Source organism: Seriola aureovittata, chromosome 8 (genome assembly GCF_021018895.1).
Source record: "Seriola aureovittata isolate HTS-2021-v1 ecotype China chromosome 8, ASM2101889v1, whole genome shotgun sequence".
Lineage (NCBI taxonomy): Eukaryota > Metazoa > Chordata > Actinopteri > Carangiformes > Carangidae > Seriola > Seriola aureovittata.
Window position 1 is genome coordinate 20,719,920 of NC_079371.1, and position 23,307 is coordinate 20,743,226.

General features: G+C 41.0%; 1 long non-coding RNA gene across 1 annotated transcript in view; it reads left to right on the plus strand.

Moving 5' to 3' along the window:
- The window catches only part of LOC130173210 (uncharacterized), a 115,840-nt gene extending 95,971 nt beyond the window's left edge, over nt 1–19,869 (plus strand). The window contains exons 2-3 of the long non-coding RNA XR_008828380.1: nt 12,763–12,930; nt 19,653–19,869. This is a non-coding gene — a long non-coding RNA (uncharacterized LOC130173210). The remainder of the gene's footprint in view (nt 1–12,762; nt 12,931–19,652) is intronic.
- The last annotated feature ends 3,438 nt before the right edge of the window (nt 19,870–23,307 follow it).

A 23,307-nucleotide genomic window follows, 5' to 3' on the forward strand; every position in this document is an offset into this window, starting at 1 on the left:
AAACTGGGCCGTTGGCAAACCTGCTGCTCTCCAGAGCGCTCTCCCTCTCGCAGTCAGTACATTTTAATGAAGATCCTCCTATCCTAATAGAGTCCTTCTGTACTCCCATCAATTCAACTGCTCTTAACCCCTCCTCCTTATTCTACACACCCTTTCCCCGCACACACCCCCTCTCTCAGTCTCTCTCTTTTACTCCTCTGCTGTTTTAATTGCTTGAAGGTCATTGACAATAATGTGACAACTTATTAGAAACCCCATCTGATGCCACTGATTTTATACCTCACTCTGCCACAGCGCTTGGTTTCCAGGCAATTACTGAGCATGCTATTTATTAATTTCACGGTTCACAAAGCATCACACGCTATAAATAGTGAAGGATGATAGCTCAGTCATTCACAGTGTCGGTGGCTCTTATCGATTTTGAGTGAGATGCTCTGGTGGAATGGAGCCTTCATCTTTTGGGCTTTAAATACTGGAGAGTGGAAATGGCTGAGGTGAGAAAGAAACAATAAGATTTAACATCAGCACATAAGAATCCGTTTAAACGTCCATTTTGCTGCTATATGCTTTAAAAAATGTCATGATTGTAATTGCACAGAAAAAAAATGAAAACCTAAGCGTCTGCCCTTTTTATTTCCACAGGAATCCATTTATCTCTAAAGATAGCTGACATCCCCGTACAAGTGTTATACAGCACTAACAGTACAAGTGCCGAGACCAATTATGTGTTGTTTCCTTGAAGCAAGACGAGAGACTGTAGCAGCCCTGCAGTTCGCCATGCTGTTCTTCCAAAATATTTCCTCAGTGCCAAAGAAATGTGTCTCCGTGTTACGGGAACCGTTTAACCTGTCAAGGTAAGAGTTCGGTGTGTGTTTGGAAACAATCCAATAAATTAGGCAGAGGCAAAACCTCAGCCAAGAAGTTTGACTCAGATGTCTTTTGCTAAACAAACAAAGTGGTTCATTTCTGTAAAAACAGGGAAAAAAATCCAACTGTGACATATGCTATTTTGAATTTTCTGTCCCTTTCACAAGTTCAAACACCAGCCCAAATTGAAATATTTAAACCTTTTTAAATGTGTTTTGAATTAGCGTGTGTGTGTGTGTGTGTGTGTGTGTGTGTGTGTGTGTGTGTGTGTGTGTGTGTGTGTGTGTGTGTGTGTGTGTGTGTGTGTGTGTGTGTGTGTGTGTGTGTGTGTGTGTGTGTGTGTGTGTGTGTGTGTGTGTGTTCTCCCTCCCCACCCACCCCCGAGTCCTCAAATGCTTATTCCACACAGCCTCCAGCTTTCTCTTTTCAAGTCTCACTTCACATGAGTGGCTCTCTCGCAATCTGCAGCTCGAGCTTCCGCCTGAAGGTGTGAAAAAGGCAAGGGAACATGCTCAAGACTTTGACCTTTAAAGTCAACAGCATAAATGTTGACTCTGGCTGTCACTGTTGTCTTGTTATCATCTCTCAGCCACAACACGGAAACCACAAATGTCTCAACACAAATGATGTATGAGATTGATTACCAAAGGGCGCCAAGCTTGTATTTTAAAAGCAGCGTAGGACGCTTGCAAATAACATCAGCCAAAGAAAATCATACATTAAGCCATTAAAAAGTTCATAGTTCAAGGTTTTTTTTTGTTTAGTTTTTTGCGTACACCTCAGGAAGCAGCTTTGTATTTTATCATTACAGCATGCAGGTAAAATATAGCACATAGCTGTGTAAATCAAGCCTATGAGCGCTTAGTGTGTTGACAGTGTGTTGGAAGACGCTTGTGCTTCAAAATCCCCCTTTAATGGCTTTCTATATGAGGCTATATATCTGCGGTGTTAAAGTCCTGCTCGAGGGCGTGTGTGTGTGTGTGTGTGTGTGTGTGTGTGTGAGAGAGAGAGAGAGAGAGCCTTTCCGTGCGTTTTCATCACATAGCTGCAGCTGTGAAGGCCTCCCTGCCAGAGGCTTTCCTGATTGAGAAGGCGGCCCCCTTTTTACGGTCCGGAGCGCTCTGAACTTTACGAGAGCGACAGCAGTCCTTCCGTCCTGTGGCTCCCTGCTGAAATATCATGTTTGTTTATCTCTGGAGAGAATTTATTCTGCTGATTCATTGGCTGGCACTCCTGCAACGGCTGAAGGAATTCGATTTTCTCTTTATTTATTCGCTTCATTGTTCCTCCTGTGGAAGAGTAGTCTCTTGTGTGATACCATGGGAAAACTTCCTTCCTCCTCGCCATGGTCCCCTGTGAAATGAGATTAGAGAGAAAAAGGGAAACAAGAGATAGAGGACAAGGGACATAATAGAGTTGTTATTCATTGTAATCTTCCTTCTCCTGTTGTTGCTTTTTTTTGCTTTCACCTTCAAAATAGGCTATTATATTAAATAAACATGTCAATATAGTGAGTGATCATATTTGAGCAACAGAACGGTTAAGAGTTTTTTTTAGCAGAGCGCTTTAGACTTTTTGGACTGTAACCAGATATATTTACTATGACTCACAAAAGGGCAAAAATATTCAGCTGTTACTGGGCAGAGGTTGAAGCATAATTCAGATGTATTGTCCAATATATTACAATTACGAAGCTGGTAACAGGCAGCGCAAACTCCTACTACCATGAACGATCTATTCCAACTTATTATGGAGGTTTATGATTTGAGACGGATGTGACTTGATGTGGTCTCAAATTCATTAAAAATGACATTGAGAAATGATAAACCACAGAGAAAAAGTGTGTGTGTGTGTGTGTGTGTGTGTGTGTGTGTGTGTGTGTGTGTGTGTGTGTGTGTGTGTGTGTGTGTGTGTGTGTGTGTGTGTGTGTGTGTGTGTGTGTGTGTGTGTGTGTGTGTGTGTTCGTTCCTAAAAATGTGCGCATGCCTCTCAACCAGTGCAGGTCATCCGTGTTGAATGGTTTCAGAGGGAAGTTAGTCAAGCTGTGAAGTGGCTCACAGACCTGTGAAATAAAATAAGTAAAGGATACTAAAGCAGGTGGCCTGCTGTGATTTACCATGCAAACACATTTCAAACACGTGCTTCTTTAAATCTCTCTGTCTGGGTGCTGTCAACAACAGGATACAGAGGCAGCCTGAATGTACAATCGATCCCCCCCCACCCCTCCTCTCCTTCCCCACCCCTGTCTGAAATGGTTTGGTTCAGTGGTGGGACAAGCCCAGAGTGCTGGTGTCAGGGCTGCAGGGGAGCGCACAACACACCTTTGCCATTTTCTCACTCTTCCTGCAGTTTTTCACGCATCTGATGTGCAATCAGCTTGACGTGTGACCGCCCCGCATCACGTGTCACATGGACAGCCCCTTAGACCACAGGGAAGACACCTCTTGCATGACACGTTCCTCTGGAAGCATGAGGTCACATGGACTTTATATGTAGGTCACATGGTCCCTGCATGTCTTGCCCTCGTTCAATTCCACCAGGAGCTACGAAGGACTGCATCGCTGAGGAAGAGCCAGAGTATGACCTTATTTTAGTGCCGCCACAGAATGAGCACATAGTGCTTGTGACAATAAACTGTTGGTTTCAGGCAGATTTTTCTCATCTGTGCCCGTTTGGTAATGTGGTTTGTCCCACAATGGGCAATATGAATCTAGCAGCACTGTGCAGATTGATTTAATTACCAAAATCATGCTTGTTCCTCACCCTGCTCAGACTGTGTCCATTTTCTAATTCCAATACAGTAAAGCCTAACACTTGGACGAACAATCATAATGTCATAATAATCATAATGCTATCATAAGTGCTCAGTCTGGAAACAAGGCTAATTATACAGTCAGTGTGATGATATTTGACAAATCTTTGACTCTCTGGTGGCACTTGATATTAATTTAATTTATTAAAGTTATGGAATCAATCACCAATAGGATCCATCCTTTATGGCCTTGAATATCCGTATCAAAATATATGTCAATCGATCCTAGAGTTCTCAAAATATTGCATTCTCCTAGTGGTGCTAAAGAAAAGCTTAAAGTGATAGTTAAGTACTAAGTACTTACTGATAGTAAGTAGTTAAGCTCCCAGTTTAGAGAAGCAGCCGGAAGAATCAGCACAGAAGCTTAGTGATGTTCTGCTGTGGACAGGGTCTGCAAAAAATTGTGTTTTAGCCAGTTAAAATCATGCCTACAGAAAACAGCTAATGTCAGTTGAAGTAAATACTGTAATTTGAATATTTTCACCGCTTTATCTTACCGTCAAACAGCCTGTTGAACTACCGTATTCCTACACACAAGCACACCTATGCTTAGCTGTGTACAGCTGATGCGCTTCATAGTTTCGCTTGTAATACTGCGGGTAATATTAACTCACACGAACCCATGTCAAATATAACCGAACTATCGCTTTTAAGATTACCAGAGTCAGTAAGATTCATCGTCTGAGGACCAGGACCAAATTCCACCCAGTATTTGTCAGGATACTTCAACCTGAACTGTTGACTGACTATTGACCAACTGACCGCTAGCACGTATTCCTGATAAGAGAGTCCTCGGGAATATAACAGGTATAACTGAGTGGCTTTAGAGTTCTGACACGCCCATATTTGGTTTGTGTTGATGTCTGGCTACAACTAACATTTGTTCAGTTGATGCATTGGACTGCAGAAACACTCTAGCAGCCAAATTTGAAGTGAGTCAAAAAATTTGTTCACGTTCACTTTTAGACTTGACAGCTGTAAATAATGCGACAGGACAGGGATGTATAATATTCAGCAAGATTACATTTTCCATTGCCATACTTTTCTCTGGACATCCAAAATATGTAGAGAATAAACACACTCGTCATGTAAACAGAATCATTATCAAGTGTTATGCAATTATGTAAATAAAAAAGAATTACCTTTCTTGTAGCATTGACAACGGTAGCTCTTGCAAACACATTTGATTATGCTCCCCCCTTTGCATCTCTAATGTGAGACAGACTACGACAACCAACAAAATGAATTGGAACAATTGCGGTGCCAGTTATGACTTGCACATGAGATTATATTGTAAATCACTGTCTCCCGAAATAAACCCTCTGTTGCTAAGTGCACATTATTTGAAAGGAAATGTGGCGAGCAGGTCCTTTAATATCTCTACAAACATGAAATACACTTGGCAAGTGGGGCCATATATACTCTTGGAGGCATATTTATGGTATTAGATAAAGATGCAGGGTGATTCACCTCACTAACAATGTTGTTTTTGTCCTGTTGGAGTTGAGAACCTTCCTTTCCCAAAATGAAATGAATGTCATGCTTTGTTTACCATGACAGAGATCAAACTGTTTATAACAAGGATGAGAGGAGCTGATTGGCCACGGCAACCACAGGCCTCCAACAGACCTATTGATAATACTGTTTTTGTGCTCATTCATCCCCATGCACAACTTTGCTGCTGGAACATCCACACCTCTGGTCAAGAAATTACCAAAACTCCATCTGTTATGCCATGTGGAAATTAAACAGTAAATGCATTAGTATCAGAATTTGTGCTGTTTCTGGCTGTCTCCAGCAGGAGTGCAACAGATTAATCAGTGTGTCCTCTGCAATTTTTGGAGCAGCAGGGGTTATTGAGAGTTTTGGCTCTCGGTCCAGAGCCAGTCACACAGTTGTTATGTTGCTCAGGAAATGAAAAGTAATTGCAGCTCAAGAATGTTGTTATGTCTATACTCTTGTGTTACAAATGATTATTAATATTTGTTTCAGGGTTTATTTATTTGGGGTGTACCAAAAAGATTTTTCATTATTTTCTGAGTTGATGAATTTCCAGCAATAGTGAAAGAACACAAATATAGAAAGGGGTAATATCCTAAAGTGCTGTACATAAACCAAAGCTTGTTGTTTGTGAAATACTCAGCCTCTCTGTTAAGCCCTCTATACAGAAGTGCAACATACAGAATGAAACCAGATTTTTTAAACTTCACCTTGTGCATCTGTGCTTTTTTTATACTTCTTTTGATCTTCCTCATTCCATTGTAAATCCAGTGGCAGGAGATGCTGTTATCTAATAACTGTGAGTCAGGTACCTGTAGCTGGACTATAATTGTCCCCCAGGGGCACTTCCACTGTTTCAGCTTGGTAAACGCTTTGTGGCTGTAAGCCTATTGTGAATTATATCAAAGGAAATTTGATTAAAGCAATTGGATTTTCATGGCAAATTACTCTTTACCCCTCAAATGACCCACTGAATGAGAGAAAGAGCCACAGGCTCATCTACGTAACTGTAAAACCCCTATGTTGTGCTATGTGTTTTTACCAGCAGACACGAGAGAGAGAGAGAAGAGAGAGAGAGAGAAGAGAGATTAGATTAATTTAAAGGCGTTCTACACTTCAACAACTCCATTTACAAACAGGCAAAAACACGCGTTATAGTTCAGGGCTTTGTGTTTTTAGAAAGTTGTCACAGTTTTCAAAATTCTTGTGTTGTATCCAATATAGCAGAAAGTTTATGTATAAAAAGGCTTTCTGTTTGTTTGTCTTAGGATGAAGTGGTGGTAATGGAGGCAGCACTTGATCAGCAAGCGACATGAGAAAATAATATGCCATGAAAGTGACTTTTCATTTGCTGGCAGCACACATAACCACATTACACGCTAAACACAAGAAAAGCAGAAGGACAAAATTAAGGGTTGTTTTCTCTGATAGCTGCGTATCTAATTTGCATGACTTTGCATAATATAGTCCATAAAGGCAACAATATTCATAATGTGACAGCAAAATCATATTTTCCCTGATAGGGCATCAACATTAATTTTACTTCAGGTTCAGGGTAAAAAAAAAAAAAAAGAAGCCCCAGTCTGGGACAGAGCACGAGGAGGAGAGAGGAAAAATAGAGGAAAAGAAACCCTAACACCTCCGTTGAGTTGTGATCATATCTTTAGCACTTCTCTCTGAAGATCTGCTGATTGAATAACTGAAGTTAGTAATGTCTGTAATCATTAAGTCAGCCAGTGCAGTCTTTAATTTAGTGTCATTAACCAAATTAGGAACTGAGAATTTAACTGGGGAGGAAAGTGGATGATGAGATTCTTTTCTTGTGCATAATAACTGTGATATATGCAGTGACAGTTTTGTTAAGATTAACACCTCTTAACTGTTCATTCAGATACTCAGTCTACGTCTAAAAGGCTTGTTTTTCCTCTATGACTTTTTGTAAATGAAATGTTATCTGAAAACCTTCTCTCCCTCTATTTCTCTTGTTTAATCTTATACTCTGTTTAATATATACTGCAGGTCTATCTGACATGGGCGACATGGGCGTGTGCCCTAGCGCGTGAGATCGAGAGCGTTTGGCATCTTGGTGAAAAACAGAAGACTAATTACCTCCTGAAATAATTTAATGTCAGCCCTGGTGTGGGCTCCCCCTCAGCAGGACAGCTGAACAGGCCCAGCCCTCTGCTGGGAGATTCATCTCTGTCAGCTTAGATAAACCTGTCGGCCATCACACCGTTGGCACACACATCGTGTTCCCGGACCTGAGGTAGAAAAAAAATGGCCTGATGAAGCTGTCCTGTCTTACCTCCACTGGAAAGAGACAGGAGGCCTAAATGAACACGAGCTTTCATTACCGCTCCCCTTTTTAGCACTTAGAAGGTGCATCTGTTTGAGTTTTTTTTTTTTTTTTGCAAATCACCTTTATCCTCTGCCGGCATAGCCAGCTGCCATCTCTCTGTGCAATGGCTTTTAGAGCTGTCAAGTTGTGGTAAATAGGATAAGAGTAAATAAGCTATACATGTATTACATGTTCACTTGAGGAGTTTTCTTGTCACGAATGTCAATCAGAAGATGCTCCTTTTTTCCCCTGTGTTCAAATCTCTTTATCAAATTTTAAATGTTGACAATGGGATAACATGCATCCATCTTAAAACCCGTGGACGGGAATAATTAATGGGCTATATGAAAATTTCAAGGATGGGGAGGAGGGGCGGAACCTTGTTTTTTCCACTTATAAATCAACTAGAGCCCTCTCACTGTTAATCATATTTTGTTCGGGCCCTCCCTTTGAGAAAACAAGGATCAACACCCTCCTCCCAATCTTGAAAGTAATACAATAGAACTGAACTGATGCAATTTGTTTCACCATTAATGACTAAAAAGATTCCAGATGGTGTTCTCCTCTTTAAACCTTCACATGTAAATGGAACAATCGTTTTCACAAAGCCAAAATGTGCATTAGACATGGAATTAGTATGGTGAACCCAACAAAATACTCTGCCCTATTTACTGAAAATTTAAATGACATGGGCACAGGCACCATCTTTAAAGCTACTGAAGAGATTTCATGATAAAAAAAGGGTGAAATATGTCAGAAGAGGCTGTGGCCTTACTGCATATGTATGGTAAAAAAACACAAATTAATTAACTGTCAGTGAACAGTTCATCAGAGTGCAGGAGAGCAGCATGTCCTCACAGTACTGATAAGCTCTGGTTTTTCATACGGATGATTTGGTTCTAGGCCAGTGGACTGAAGAACACGTGGGTATTAATGAGATGGATAACCAAACAGTCAGTGGGTTTCATTTAACTTCACCTAATACTCCAAATAGTTGGCAACATGCGATAATGACACATTTTACTTTGTTGTTTAAGAAAAAAAAAAACATTGTAAAAAAAATCCTTTTATGACCGAAGGCCGATGTAACTATTTGACTTTTAAACAATATTTTTTGTACAATTGAATGCACTGTATATAACTTCTGCCACTTGGGGTCTCTCGAACAAAATGATAACAAAACACTGCGTTGGGTGCTGTCATGAAATAGCGTGGGACCATGGGAGTTGTTGTTTTTACCACCATGCGCATAGGGGATATGATGTCATTGACAGGCGACCAAATGAAACAAACCCAAAAGTAAGCATTTCTCAAAGTGTGAGAATAGCTGGAGACATTTGGGATAATGTATATCCACATAAAAAAAATATATATATATAGGTGTAGTCATTTTAGACATTTTAATGTGGAAAAGTTATATATTATAACTTTCATCTGATGGGGGAAGAATTAATTAAAATATAAATTGGCCATGAGAAAGAGATAAAAGACCTTCCCTGCTCTACTGGAAGAAAAAAAAAATGATACTCCCCTTTCTTAAAAGACAAATGACAAAACCCTCTATCTTTTCCGAACCCCCTAAACATTTTTGTACAGTCCCTAAAGTTACTAATGATAAAGTAATTGCTTGATTAGTTCATGATAATCTCATCAAGGCGAGGCCTCTCTGCATGTTGTGACTGATAATCAACCGTAGTGCACCTACACACCGGATCCCTCACATGGCGTGGGCTGTGGCCCATGTTGGCTGTGTCCTTGTAGTCCAATCAAAATGAACCTTATGCGCCTGTCACAGCCCAGTGATGGATAGCTGCTTAAGCTCAGCCATCCTTTGAAAATTTGAAAGTCCAATATTGGCATACTATTAACATTGGAGGTGAAGTGCACCTACAGTACATGCTTGTCCTAGCACACAAACATGCATAAGGACATCAGTTGCTCATCACCGGCATCATCTTATGTGCTCAATGTTTCTCTTTGATCCTAGTCATTTAGTTTAAGCATAAGAATAAAGAGGCTACACTGCATCATTTTAGGCTAATAACTGAAAAGCATTTGGATTGCAGAATCATCCCTCTTTCCTCAAGAACATGTGCTGTTATGACTTTTGAGACCATCTTGATCTCAAGACAGAAGAACCACAGAACAACTATCTGTTGCACTTTTCAAAGGATGAGAGCCGTATATGAAGAGAATGCTAATTTATCAGTGAGGGTTTGTGTGGGAATAAAACGTATTTGCTTTTACAACCAAGCAGGCAAAGGGATTAACTTGGTGGCGACACAATGATAGGAACAAAGGGATGCAGACAAGTAGTTTTTGTTATTTGATGGGCATGAAAAACGCACAAACATGAATCTTGATGATGCCCCGTCTCCCTGTTTTGTGAGAAATGGACATAAAGGGCAAAACTGAAAAGCATCAGTGATTAAAATTGCCTGCCGAGACTTGGGCTTTTGTTTCTGATTGATGGAGCAAGAAATTCAGACACGCAGATTTAACAGTGTTTTGAAGAAGGAGACTGCCATTGTCCATGCATTTAAAAGAATGTTTTTTTTGCTTCTTACTTTCGCCATACTATCTTTTTCTTCCACTTGCTGTCTGCGTTTTTCACACAATTGTCTTCTTAGATCCACTTTTTTTTTTTTTTTAAAGGTCACTTGGACTACCACGGCTCTGCACTTACGCTATTGTTAGATGTAAGGATTGCAGCCATGAATGAAAAGTTGGAACAATGACATTGTGACCACTGTGTCGCTCTCCAAACAGCGTTCTTCCTCGCCGTCCTTGGGATTTTTTATTTTGACAGCATCCCATCTAAAGTTTTCTCTCTCAGATCAGGTTATATGACACCTTTGGCACCACTTCTGTGCTTTATGAATTCCTTTTTACTGAGCTCTGACATAGCAGTCTTCAAGGATAGACAAGAACTTCTAATACCAATATATTCATGTAAACAAAGGTAATTTTTCCAGATCTGAATATTTCACAATTGCTGTTGGCTCAGCGATTACATCTCACATTATTTCCCCGGTGCATGTTTAAAAGTGTTTTAACGGATACTTGTGGAAGCTCAGTGCCTGAGACAATAACCTGAATCATTTTTCCTGACACAAATGAATTTACCCTTTCTTTTCCAGCAGTGGAAGAATGAATCACTCTTTCAGCATGTTAACACTGAGAGATGCAGGACACTTGCCCCGAGACTCAATCTCTCCTGTGAAATTGAATTCTTATACTGTGTGAATTAATGAAACCGCTTTGAGCAGGTGTCATTCAAATGTGAGAGGCCAGAGTTTGAAATAAAACCCAGAGTCAAACACAGGCTTATTCATCTGCCCCTCACCTCTTCATCCATTTATCCCCCTTTCTCTTCCTCCCACAATTCTTCCTCTTCTTTTTTTTTTCTCAACAAGACCCCCTTCTTCTTATCCCACAAATTAATCCCTTCATGAACAGCACACAGAGAGAAGAAAAAAAAAACGGGAGAGGTATTGAGAGAGTGAAGAATGATAGAATCCTAAAGCTTTAAGGCGCACAGTACTACAGTATCTAGGTGGTGTAGAATGAGCTCCATTATTGCTCTCAGAGCTCAAATTGAAAACATTACTGCTCCCATTCACAGTCCTCAGACACAGAGGATGGTCTTTATTTCCAATCTCAGTCTCCTTTCTGGTTGAGGGAGCGCCCGCCCTGAGTGTGTGCGTGTGCGTGTGTGCGTGTGTGCGTGTGTGTGTGTGTGTGAGTGAGAGAGAGAGAGAGAGAGAGAAAGATGGGGGAAAAGATTGTGTGTTTTTGTCTCCACGAGTGTGTCTTCATAAAGTCATCACTACTGATGCTGTGCATATAGGTGACCTCTGCTGAGCCTTTCTCATTACCCCCCGCCACTCGCAGATGGAGACCTCAGTGCATTTTTAAAGACGGCTTTTACATCACAAAAGCTGTGGCATTAGCTGCCAGTGCTGTGGTGTTGACCTTGGTAGGTCGGAGACAACATCAGTATGCATTGTGTTTCACTTAAAAGGACAAAGTGCCATATTTTTGGTGAGCTTGTAAATGAGTCGGATCGCTTGAACTTGCAAACACTTGAATAAATCAGAGGTTTAGTCGAGGCGCCTCGTATCCTTCAGTCGCAAGCTCAAGCTTTTCACATCTTCTCTGTTGCTTTTCAGCTTTATTGTTTGGATAAAAAACAAGATTTGAAAGCTTGGAAACATGATATACCACAAATATTGACTGTGTATCTGCAGTAAAGTCGACTAGGAGATTCTGGATCATGCACACAAAATGAGAATTTGAATGAAAAATAAAAACGACTATATGGGCCTCAAATCTTGAACATTCTGATGAATCCTGAACACAGACATACTCTCTCCGTCTGTAGTACAGTGTGTGCCAACCTGTCGTTTGGCTCATTTCTGAAAGGCTGTTTGCCTAAAAACAATTCTCTGGAAGTAGAAAGGTCACATCTCCCTCATCTCTCCTCCACCTCTTGTTACGCGTCTCACCCCTCCCTTTTATCCGGGGGAGGCTGCCAGATTGCTTTAGCTTTTTAGTGCAGCAAGCTGACAGACAGGCAAGAGGCTGACAAGGTCACAGCCAGGAAAAACATTCATGACGGAAACACCAGCTTTAAGAGAAGACACCGGATACACATACGCAGTGTGTAGCTTAATCATCAGTTCACTTCTAACTCAATACAACAAATGTATACCTAATCTAAAACTATACTTTTACACTGTAATTGTGGCTATTAAGAACGAACAAACTCTACATTTAAAGTGTTGGGCCTGTTACTTGAAAAATCTGTTTGGCCTACATATTACTAAGTGAAAAGGTGATTATATTACTTTAGTAATTTGTCTACAGCTTAGGTACTTACGTGGATTTCCTGTTACATTTTTTTTACTCAGCACAGCTTCTTCAAAGGTTGCTTAAAACATCCCAGAACCCTCCACACCCACATGTCACATCCTCTGTATGTAACACATATAAAATATTTAAGGAGACATTAGGCTTTGAATTGAGCTAACCAATAATTTGGAGGAATTTACTGACAGCTAATGTTGTTTGCTAATGCCATGTCTACACACAAAGTGCCTCAGCTGTGTTTTTCAGTGATGCTCTTAAAATCAACTTGAAGTTTTTAAAAAAAAAATTTTTTTATATGTTTGAAGTCTATTTTCTTGTGTTTTACTCAGCTAACAACAGTGATTGTGTGTCTGGCTCTGATTTGTGTTGTCAGATGGTTCACTGAAACTGCTGCTGCTGCTGCTCTGCTAACATCAGGCTCACGCTACGCCTCCTGTGCAGACGCCTTGTAAGCTGTGGTGATTGCACACAGCTCTTCTAGTGTCCCATCTTCACAGTGAAGCTGCAGGCTTCCACACCGTCCAACTCCACACAAAACCAGGTGAATGTAGGCTTAACGGTGACCAATGTTAGCAAACTAGCTAAGAAGGCAAAACATGTAGTTAATTGCATCAACTTTGGAGTTACCAGAAGGAGTAATTCTTGTTATCGGGGATTGCTGTTATAAACTAACATCCTCCCCAAACCTCTACCCCCAGTGCTAAGCTAACACCTCAGTCTCTCCACTTATTGTTCAGGGATGAAATTGATAATCAAACCTGCACAAAAATCCAAGTAAGACAACAAATAAGCCGGCCTCCAAACTGGCATTTGGAATTTAGGGTTAGTATCTATCATGTACTTGTTTAACTTGTCTCTGAGAAATGTAATTACATTACTCTTAACATCTTACTAAGTAATGTGTTATGCCCAGCTCGACCCGACCAAAGCCTGATGGGACCTGCTGGGACCAAAATTTAGAGATGACATCGGGGTGTCGGCTCGGGTTAGGTCATGTTGGTGCCCACACGTGTAATTAGGGTAACCAATTTAGCTGCGACCATGTTAACAACAACTGCGTGACAAGGCAACACAAACTCAGAACTTCAGCTTACACTAACTACGTCAGTCTTGGGTAAGGTTTGGACATAAAAAAACAGACAAGTACCTGCCAGGTACGGATCGGTCCTGTTTCTACTCTCAGACTCGGGTCAGGTTCGGACAGGAATATGCGGCCACTGCTGCACTCTACAAGGTGTTACTGCCCAACACTGTACATAAATACTACGAGTCGATGTAAAAAGCAGTTGTTTGCAGTTTTCAAGCTTCTAATTTCCCTTAATGCTCGTAAAGGGAATTGCATGCATTTAAGTACTTACACTGTTAGCTACACCATGGACTAACTGGTTGATATTTGGGACCATGGCACAGTTTGGCTAGGTCTTGATATTCCACAGTTTTATACAGTATTTTATACAAGAATTTTGCACATAACACAGCACTGAATATATTTCTATTAACTTTTGAAACTTGGATACCACCTTTGTGACATTTCTGTTGCGTTTGTCACTCTGAAGTCCCTGATTTCAGAAAGACAGTTCTAATCATTTTGAACTCCTTCATGCTTGTCTGGAAATCAGCCAGGACTGAGAGAGACAAGTCCTTATTGGGCCTCAAGCACAAACACAGGTTGTGAAGGCTAATGCCCCTCCAACTGACAGCTTGAATAGAAGTGTGTGCCCTGGAAGAAAGGCTAATTGCGCTGAACGGAGGATTTGCATTAAGGAATGGCAAAGGTGTCGTATTGCCTAATCGCTTTTCATCATCGAAAGAAAGAAGAAGCACTACTCCAGCGAAGTTAAATTATGCTGTTAAGTGGTCCCTTGCACATCAGTAGAATGACCTCAAACCCTTACCATCATTCCTATTTTATAATACTGTTCAGCTCAGGTTGGTGGTGAAAGTTAAGTTTCTTGAAGTTGAAAATAACCTTCAGTGGCATTGTAATCGGATCCAGAATAGTGTCTTATGCTCAGCAGAACAACAATAAAGATAATTACTGTAAATCAAGTCAATGCCTGAGAAAAGTGATGTTAGAGCGGTTTATCACTTATGTGTTTTACAAAGTTAGACTTCTCCTTGTAGGGGGAGTGTTTCCAACACTGAAAAATGATGTTAACAGCTATCTGTGGGCAGCGGTTAAGGACCTTTGGAACGCTCCTAAGAGAGACATTCTTTTTTATTGTCCTGCTTTTTGGCTTCTCTGATGTTTCAGGGCTTAAGGCAACATTGCTCACTGCACAACAGTGGTCGGTGAAAGGACTGAACAGATGTGTCGGCACTGAAAAAAAAAAAAGAAAGGCAAGAAAGCTGACAAAAAGATAGATGATGAGATAAGAGGGGGTGAAAGAGAATGATACAGTAAAGACAGAGAGAGATTGGAAAAAGACAGAGAGTGAAAGATGAAGTGGCATGACGCCAGTCCATTGCCTTACCTTGTTATCTTCATCCCACTCTGCTTAGATTTATCTACACGTCTGACAGGAAGTATCAAATATAGCAGCGGTTCCAGAAGTTTGCCTTGCACCAATGCACACCACAATGAACAAAATCAAATACCAACATGTTTTGTTTGTTAGGTTGTAATATATTGTACTTAATTCATAATGTCATTGGGGAACAGACTCTTTAGGAGGAAATCAATCCATCTCAGCAACTGCTGGGTCTTCATATGATCTCACAATCACAGCACTAAAACAAAAATAGCAGAGATGTACAGATTGATTCTGGGAGCAGGTCTTATACATGCTGCATCATATTTTCACAAATGAAAGTGATCTTTTAAGATATGCTTAAAACATTGCAAAGAAATGCATCATTCATATCTACAGCCTGCATCACAATAGTGTGTTATTATCTGGATTTACAAAACACACTCAAATATTATTTTTTCAGCTGAACAACCCTTTTCCATACACAAACTGAACGTGGTTTACATTTAATGGGGATCGTCACGCCATCCATACTCACTGTGGTGATGCAAATAACTTGTGAATCTGTAATGTTCATGAGTTCACATACATTATTGTAAGCAGGAGATGAAGCGTGGTGTTCTTATATAGCCATGTCTGAGTGCATTAGAGATACTCTCACTCTCACGGTGGGATCAAGTGCCTGATGAAACATTAGTTTAGCAACAGTGTCAAACCCTGTTTATTGTGAGGCAAGTGCAGTGCTGCATAGGTTGAGAGATACAACAGTTATGATCACAGGTGAAGTCCTCATGGGGATGTGGAGGCTTGGCCCCCTCATCCGGATGTCTGCGCCTGGTGAAAATGTGCATGAACGTACTACAAGAGCCTTCTGGGGAACTGCTCATCAAACCAATCGTTACCTGCTGATTCTTCGGTAACTAGTTTAACGGTAGGGTGAATCATTAAATGCTTCCATTTCCAATGACCTGCCCCCTCATGTTGTGGTCACATTAAGAACTTTTACTTTTTGACTCAATTTTGACCTGTGAAACAGCCAGACTGATTGATGTCAGAGAAAATTTTAAATTAAATTTTCCTCCAACATGTCAAGATATACTTGTATGTGAATTGGAAACTCTATGATGAATTGCATCTAGGTGTGAATGCAAGTCTAAATGGTTGTGCATTTATGTGGTAGCCCTTTGGTCGACCTTCCAGGATACTTCATGCCTTCTTGCCAAAAATGTGCTGGAGTACTCTGTGACCCTTAGCAAGATAAACCGTTAATTGTGTTATTTGATTCAAGTTTGGTCTCCTGTTGCTGCTTAATTTCCTTTTCATTTTTCTGTCATTTGCTGTTGTCAAGTACGGTACGTTGTACTTTGGCTGACCTGTTCTGTGGCTGGGTAGGAACCAGCTGCAGAAAATAAGAGCACTGCCCAGCCTCATAATTGTATATTCACTTAGAAGAAGCAAAAAAAAAAAAAAAAAAACCCCAAAAGGAAAAGCTTCTATCAGAAAGCTGGAGCTAGCTACAGACACAAGGAAAAAGGAAGATAAATCTGCAAGCAAACTGACTATAACTGTTGTTGTTTGGTGTTTGTGACCGCAAGACCCACTGACCTGTAACAACAAGATATATATAGAGAGAGAGATTTTAGGTAACACAAATTAAGCTGATCAGTCAAGGCAAAAATATTGGCCTTCAGTCCCCACTGTCGAGCTGGAGTCTTGTAGTGGATGAGTACCACGGATAGCTTCAGGTTCAGCACTCTGGACAGCGACTGTGAGACAAACAGCTAAAGAAATTAGGTTGAAATTAGCCACTTTCACTGTGTCTCTGTGCAGTGCATCTTGGAAATGCAGCTATGTTGTTACTCTGTGCACTTCCTTTCAAACTAGAGTAAGCTAACAACAAAAATGATAGTAAAAGTGCAATGGAAGTTCTGAACTACTTGGTGTTTGAACAGCTTGCACTTTACATGTAGGCTTTTACTGTATAACAATTACAAAGGCCTCCCCACTGAGGTAAAATTCCCATCTAGGTGCCACTTTGATCTGTCGCATTGCTCTTCAAGGTTATCTCAAACATGCGACACAAAGTACTCCCACCCAGCAAAGAGAGGAAGCGGGAAAAGAACCAAAACCATCAGTCACCAATTCTATTTCCCAGCTCGGGGAGGTGGTACAGCCCGAGGGGAGGAATACTGACTTACACACCTCCACTTAGCCCCAGCTGAGGGCCCCCTGCCACCCCTGAGATAGAGTTACCACAGGGGGCCACTTGGAGGCTAAACGCCCTTCTCCAGCAGGCCCCTCAAGGCCCCATTGTACATTCGTCCCTCAGTGGGAACCCTTGCCACTGCAATCTCCAGCCAATCACCTTTGCCAGAGACAGTCTCATTTGTGTATACCCTGAGTGAACTTTATATGGATGTGTAGTGAAATTCACACTCCAAGAGCTTGTTCAATAGAGGCAGTTAGATTTTTTTTTTTTTTTTTTTTACCCGTCTGCAGAAAGGGAAAAGCGTGATATCCTACAGCATGTCAGCAGCTTCGTGGAAGAATGAAAGGCATCTGTGTTTATATCAAAATGCTCTGGCTTGTTAATGATTTCAGCGCAGCAGTTTCGGAAACCATCATGACCTGCGTTTCCTCACCTGTACCATTACAAGTCAGTTTCCCTGCCTCTAACTCATTCTTATCCCCTGTTGTTTGTCATTAGATGTGAGATTTAGTCAGTGACACCATGGGTAAAGAGCTGCAGAGCATTATCTTTCTCAGGGGAACATGGCTTTGTGAAGGAATTTGCCTTCAAAGGATAGCTTTGGCTTTCAAAAGGCATCTGGCACTGTAGGCTGTGCACCCCATGGCCTCCGGTGAATGGCCAAGTCTGTGTGGCTTTGTCCAGAGATAGGGTCTCGAGGCAGGGGATGGATCAGCCCTGTCCCCTGTCCTTGCTGTGCTGGCTAATACCAGTGACAACACCTGGTGTGCGCCCTTAAAGAGCAGGACATAAAGCATAATAAAAGTAAATTTAACCGCTTTTTCTTTGCATTCAGTGTCTTTATCATAAGCAAATGGGGGTCTTTTTCTCCTCTGCTGTCTTTGTCACAGTGGGGGAAACAAATAAGGCAGCAGCGTGGGCTTAAACTCCTAAATGTGATAGGCCTGTAATTCCATGGCTACTTATTTTCACATGAATTATGAATTTAGAACTGTAAACTCACAGAAAGGTGAGGGACTTGAAGGACACTTTAAAAGGTCAAATATATCACTTCATCTTTCATGTCATGCCAGCATTACATAATCCCATATATTCCCTGTATTCTGATTCCATTGTATCCGATATAATGACTTGGACACTTACACGTCTTCGTGTGCTTCTTTTCTACAGTAGAGAAAATACTTCTCAGTCTACTTTTCACATACGGTATGTGCTGCCCATGCATCCAATATGAATGCCAGTCATCCCTATAGACAGAAATATAGATGTGCTTTTGTTTTGATTCTGCTGTCATAGATCAATTGAACGCTACAGTCCATTGGGATTTAGCTGTTTCATCTCCCTCCTGTCTCGTTTTACCAGACTGCAGGGTCTCTTGCTGTCTGTCAAACTGTATGTTGTATGTATATATATATATATATGTATATATATATATATATATATATATATTTATATATATATATATTTAATATATATATATATATATATATTTATATATATATATATATTTATATATATATATATATATTTATATATAATATATATATATATATAATATATATATTTATATATATATATATATATATTTATATATATATATATATTATATATATATATATATATATGTGTGTGTGTGTGTGTGTGGGTTGGTCTGGAAGACACAAAAGAACAAATCTGTCAGTGTCACAGCAACAACACTCCCTCATCGCTAACTAGGTTACTATGGGTCACAGCAACTACTTTCTTTCAGTGGAAATCCTTTTAGATTTGTCTTTTTGGCTATCCTTTCACCTTTGATCCCTCTGCATGTGAGTGAATACAAGTGAGTGCTTACATGCACAAACAAGCAACAAAAAAACAACATAAGACCCAAATACTCCAGACTCTAGTACATTACAAAATAAAAAATGTCCTGTAGCAGGACTATTTTTGCCAAATCATGCAAACGTAAAACAAAATGCTTTGTGCAGTGGCTGCAGTCCATAAATCTAGAATGTTTCTCACAGATTGAACAGTCCTTGGGGTGTGTGTGTGTGTGTGTGTGCGTGTGTGCGTGTGTGCATGTGCACAAATACGTTATGAAGGCCCTAGTTATCTGCTATCCAATATTTGCTAAGATAAGCATTGTGTCGACTAGCTGCAGGCCTGGTTTTGGTGTAAAAGGTTAGCAAAGTCATTGAGCTGCAGCCCGTGGGATGTTGCTGCTGTAGCATTCATCTTTGTGAGAGTAATGTGAGCGCTGTGACATTCTCCTGGTTTTAGTGAGGGCACAGAGAAAGATATGGTCTGTCAGCATGACGCAGATTGGTTGCTGGATGCTAGAGGTGGGACGTTGTAGAATGTGTGGCTCTGCACTCAGTGCCCCTAATTTGCATGAAGTAGTTTGTATTCCAGAGTGGTTTGCAAAAAGACGTGCGAGCAAGAGATCAGTGTGTGTATGTGTGCGTGTGTGCGTGTGCATGTGTACGCAAGCTATTGTATACTAACCACTTACTAGCTCATACGCAGGAAAGCATTGGAACCCCCTCCATGTGTATTACTAATCTCTCTCTCTTTCGCTGTGTCTTCTGCTCACCAAAACAGATGTCCAGACGACCTGCCTCCATTAACCAGAGCTTCTCTGGGGTATAACTCAGTGCTGCTCCAGCCCCTGTCCAGCCTCCAGACATCAGGCCCAGCCCTTGCCATCCTTCTGCCCAGACGTGGGACTTGCAAAGCCGAGTCAGAGACTGTGACGGCAGGGCAACAAGCCAAGACTGGCTCTATCTTCATATAACTCCTGCTGGAGGTGGGAGAGTGCAAGCTGGACTCTGCCCATCCCTCTGCTGTAAGTGGTCATTAAAGAGCTGGCTGACAGCGCTTTTCTCTATGAGTAGTGGTGGAGGTGTCCTGTTCTCTGCACTAGCTACTCCACTCAGCACCACAAGGTTCAGTTTAATGGTGTCTGCTGGTTAGTACTGATCCATCTGTCACTGTGTGAGTGTGTTAGCTATCATCATGCTCTGCAGCCCAGTGCAGTGCTGAGTGTGTCATCTCACTGACAGTACTAATATTCAGGTTTGGGATCAGTTTTGTACAGATAGGACAAGAAAAGACATGTGAGAAGATAAAAGGAGGCGACGTGGTTTCTCCTACCGCTTTCTGACCTTTTTGTCTTGTTTTGAGTTGAAGGCTGCAGTTTCCCCCAAATGAACCTGATTAGTATTAGAGATTAAACAGAAGCAGAATAGAGCAGGGTGACAGGTTGATCCTGAGGTAATCTCAGTTAAGGTCCCCCTGTCTGATTGCTGTGGACTGAACAGGAAGCAAATTTGAAATGTTTTATACCATAGGCCTCTGGATTGCTGTGGATAAACCTTTTAACAGCACTCATTTCACAGGCTAGACTCATCGACATCACATCTGTGTGGCCCCACAATCACCATCATTACACATGCCTGGCTTCAAGTACTGTACAGATTTATGTGCAGATGCGAGCAGGTGGCATTCCCAGGAAACACAGCAGTTTGGAAAGTGCAAACCCCGAGAGATCTGATGTCATTTTAAGCAAAACTCCCAGTTTGTGTATCGAACAAAAGGCTACAATATGCTCCACAGTATCATGCCCCACTATCACTAATCAGGTGCCATTGTTTTTCCTTCTACCACATAATCATCAATATTGATGAGGCATCATTTGATTACTATGGTAGTATTATCCTTAGAGTTAATGGCAGATGTAATTTTATACCCATCAACTACAACATAATGTTCTGTTTCTTTTTCATCCTTCAATTCCACCGAATTGTTCTCGCTCCAGGTATCCCGGCAAATGGTGAATAAATTACTCGGAGACGCCCAGAAACCTTTATGGTTTTTCATTGTTATTCATTCAGTATGGTACTGGGTTTTATTTATCTATCTTTATTTTATGTTGGAAAATCATGGCAGATAATCTTAGGAGCAGGCATGGGAGAATTAAGCTGCACGGTGCCTTGGCTGGTCGCCTCCCACCCCCCACCCCTGCTCCCCCTCCCCCTCCCCCTCCTCTTTCTACTTTCCGTCTGCCCCTTTCTCTTCCAATGCCTGCCTCCCAATCCAATCTACCCCATTCATCAGATGGAAGTGATAAGCTTTGGGAGCACATGCAGAGGCACTGTGTCAGCTAAGCTCTCTATGTGACTGTGTTATACTGCAGTAACCGGCTCATATATGTCACCACCTTGGTTGAAAAAAAAAAAAAAATTCAGCATCTTCTGCTTGTGTGTAACAAACAGGAGGAAAACATAGGACACAACAGAAGTCTGTATAATGGACAAGGAAATATAAAGGAAGTGTACTCAGAAACTGAAGTTTATTTAACACCATTGATGAAAGTCAACATTGTCATTGTTAAAACTGTCGGTGTTGAGTTCAGTTTGAGCATTTATAATATTTCTTCTATTGTCTCTTTGAGCTAACTGTTTCAATCTTGCAAAGAAGAGTATCTCGCGCACTGCTCTTGCTCAGCATCACAATTTATTGATCATCCTCAGATGTATTTTTCAAAAATATCTCTGATGAAGGTCGAGAGAGACCGAAACATTAAGATGATCAATAAATTGTGATACTGAGCAAGAGCAGTGTGTGGGATATTTTCTTTTGCAAGACTGAAGTGACACGTTCCAACACACATACAACTGAGACATTTGGATGTGCGAATACCTACATCAAGAAAGTATATAAACTATTTCAACCATTTAGCCATTTCTTTAAACCAACAATCTTAATCTTCATTTTACTATTTGAAATGTTTTTTATTACTTTTAGGTATTGATGTCATCCAGTTGTCGGTGTTCAGTGTTTTCTGCTAAGTATTTTTCATGACCTCCTCTCAAATAATCAAGTCATAAATTCTATTTTGTAACCCATGGCAACTGCTGAAGAACCCCCTTGGGTACAGTTAACCCTGGTTGGGAATCACAGTATATGTGTGCCTGTGGGTGTGTTTGTATTATCAGGTGTGGTGAAAAGAGTCAGTGAAAGACAAAGACAAAGCCACTGAATCTGACCATACTGTCTCTGTTCAGTGCTCTATGTAAAACTGATCTCGGTCCATGGATGTACATTAAATCAAACAGAACCTTCACTCTGCAGCTAGAAAATGAATTGCGTTCATCCTTTCATTAGACACTTTATCTAACTTCCATTCTTCTATTTATCTATCTGGGAGAGCATTCATGTGTCACTTTCTCTTATCCTTGGAGACGAGTGTGGAGACAATGGTTCCACTGCAGCATTTCCGCTCGTTCTGTCTCTGCTCAGCAAAACATGACGGAACAAATGAACCAATTAAGTGTGCCGGTGGCTGTGCTGTCCCACGGGGGGCATCTAAGGAACTGAGACGGCCTGATTAGCTCAAAGGTAGGCCTGACTGAAGACAGCCAGCTAAGACGATTGAAGTGGGAAAAGCTCCCATAATGTGAACACACACCGCTCAACAGTGCACTTGTGTGTATTGTTGTCTTTGCCTTTGGCATTTTGATTGGTGTTGATTGGTGTCAAGGCTGTTTTAAAGTTGGGATTTGTATAGTGGGACAAACAAACGAATGTGTTTGTGTCATATTAGCACTGGGAGCAGACTTGACAAATGTGCTGTGGATGATTATTGCATTTTGCAATAGAGACAGGCATTTCCAGCTTGTAACATACCCTCAAACATGGAGTACATGATACCCCAACAAATTACCTCCACAAGGGACATCTCCAGGTGGGGAGTCCTGAAGTGTTTAAGCCACCCTTAACTTTATTTCCATCGATCCCGTGTGCTTCAGGAACACCTAGATGGTTTCCCCTGACTGTAAACAAGAATGATCAGTTAATACCTGCAGTATTGATCTGACTTGACCCTCGAATATTGAATCTCTTCGTGGACACTGTTCAATCTCTCTGTTATCGTACACTCACAGGTTTGAAACTCACAAGCTCTCCAAGACTGACGGGAAGAAAATATCTCTTACGGGGTGACATTCATTTGCCCTCAAATACATTTTACCGCCAAGGTCAGATTCACTTTGCATTTTCAAAAATCTGGCATTCACGGAAAATATCTGTGTTTAGGAAATGCTTAAGTTACGTCCACACTGGATGATTTTAACAGCTAATCCACGCCTCATAGAGGTCATTTGCACTGCATTTTAGCTGAGCTACACACATCGTCGTGGACGGATTCATCCTTTGGCCTTTGATGCACAACATGCTGAATGGGTGACTAGGCTTT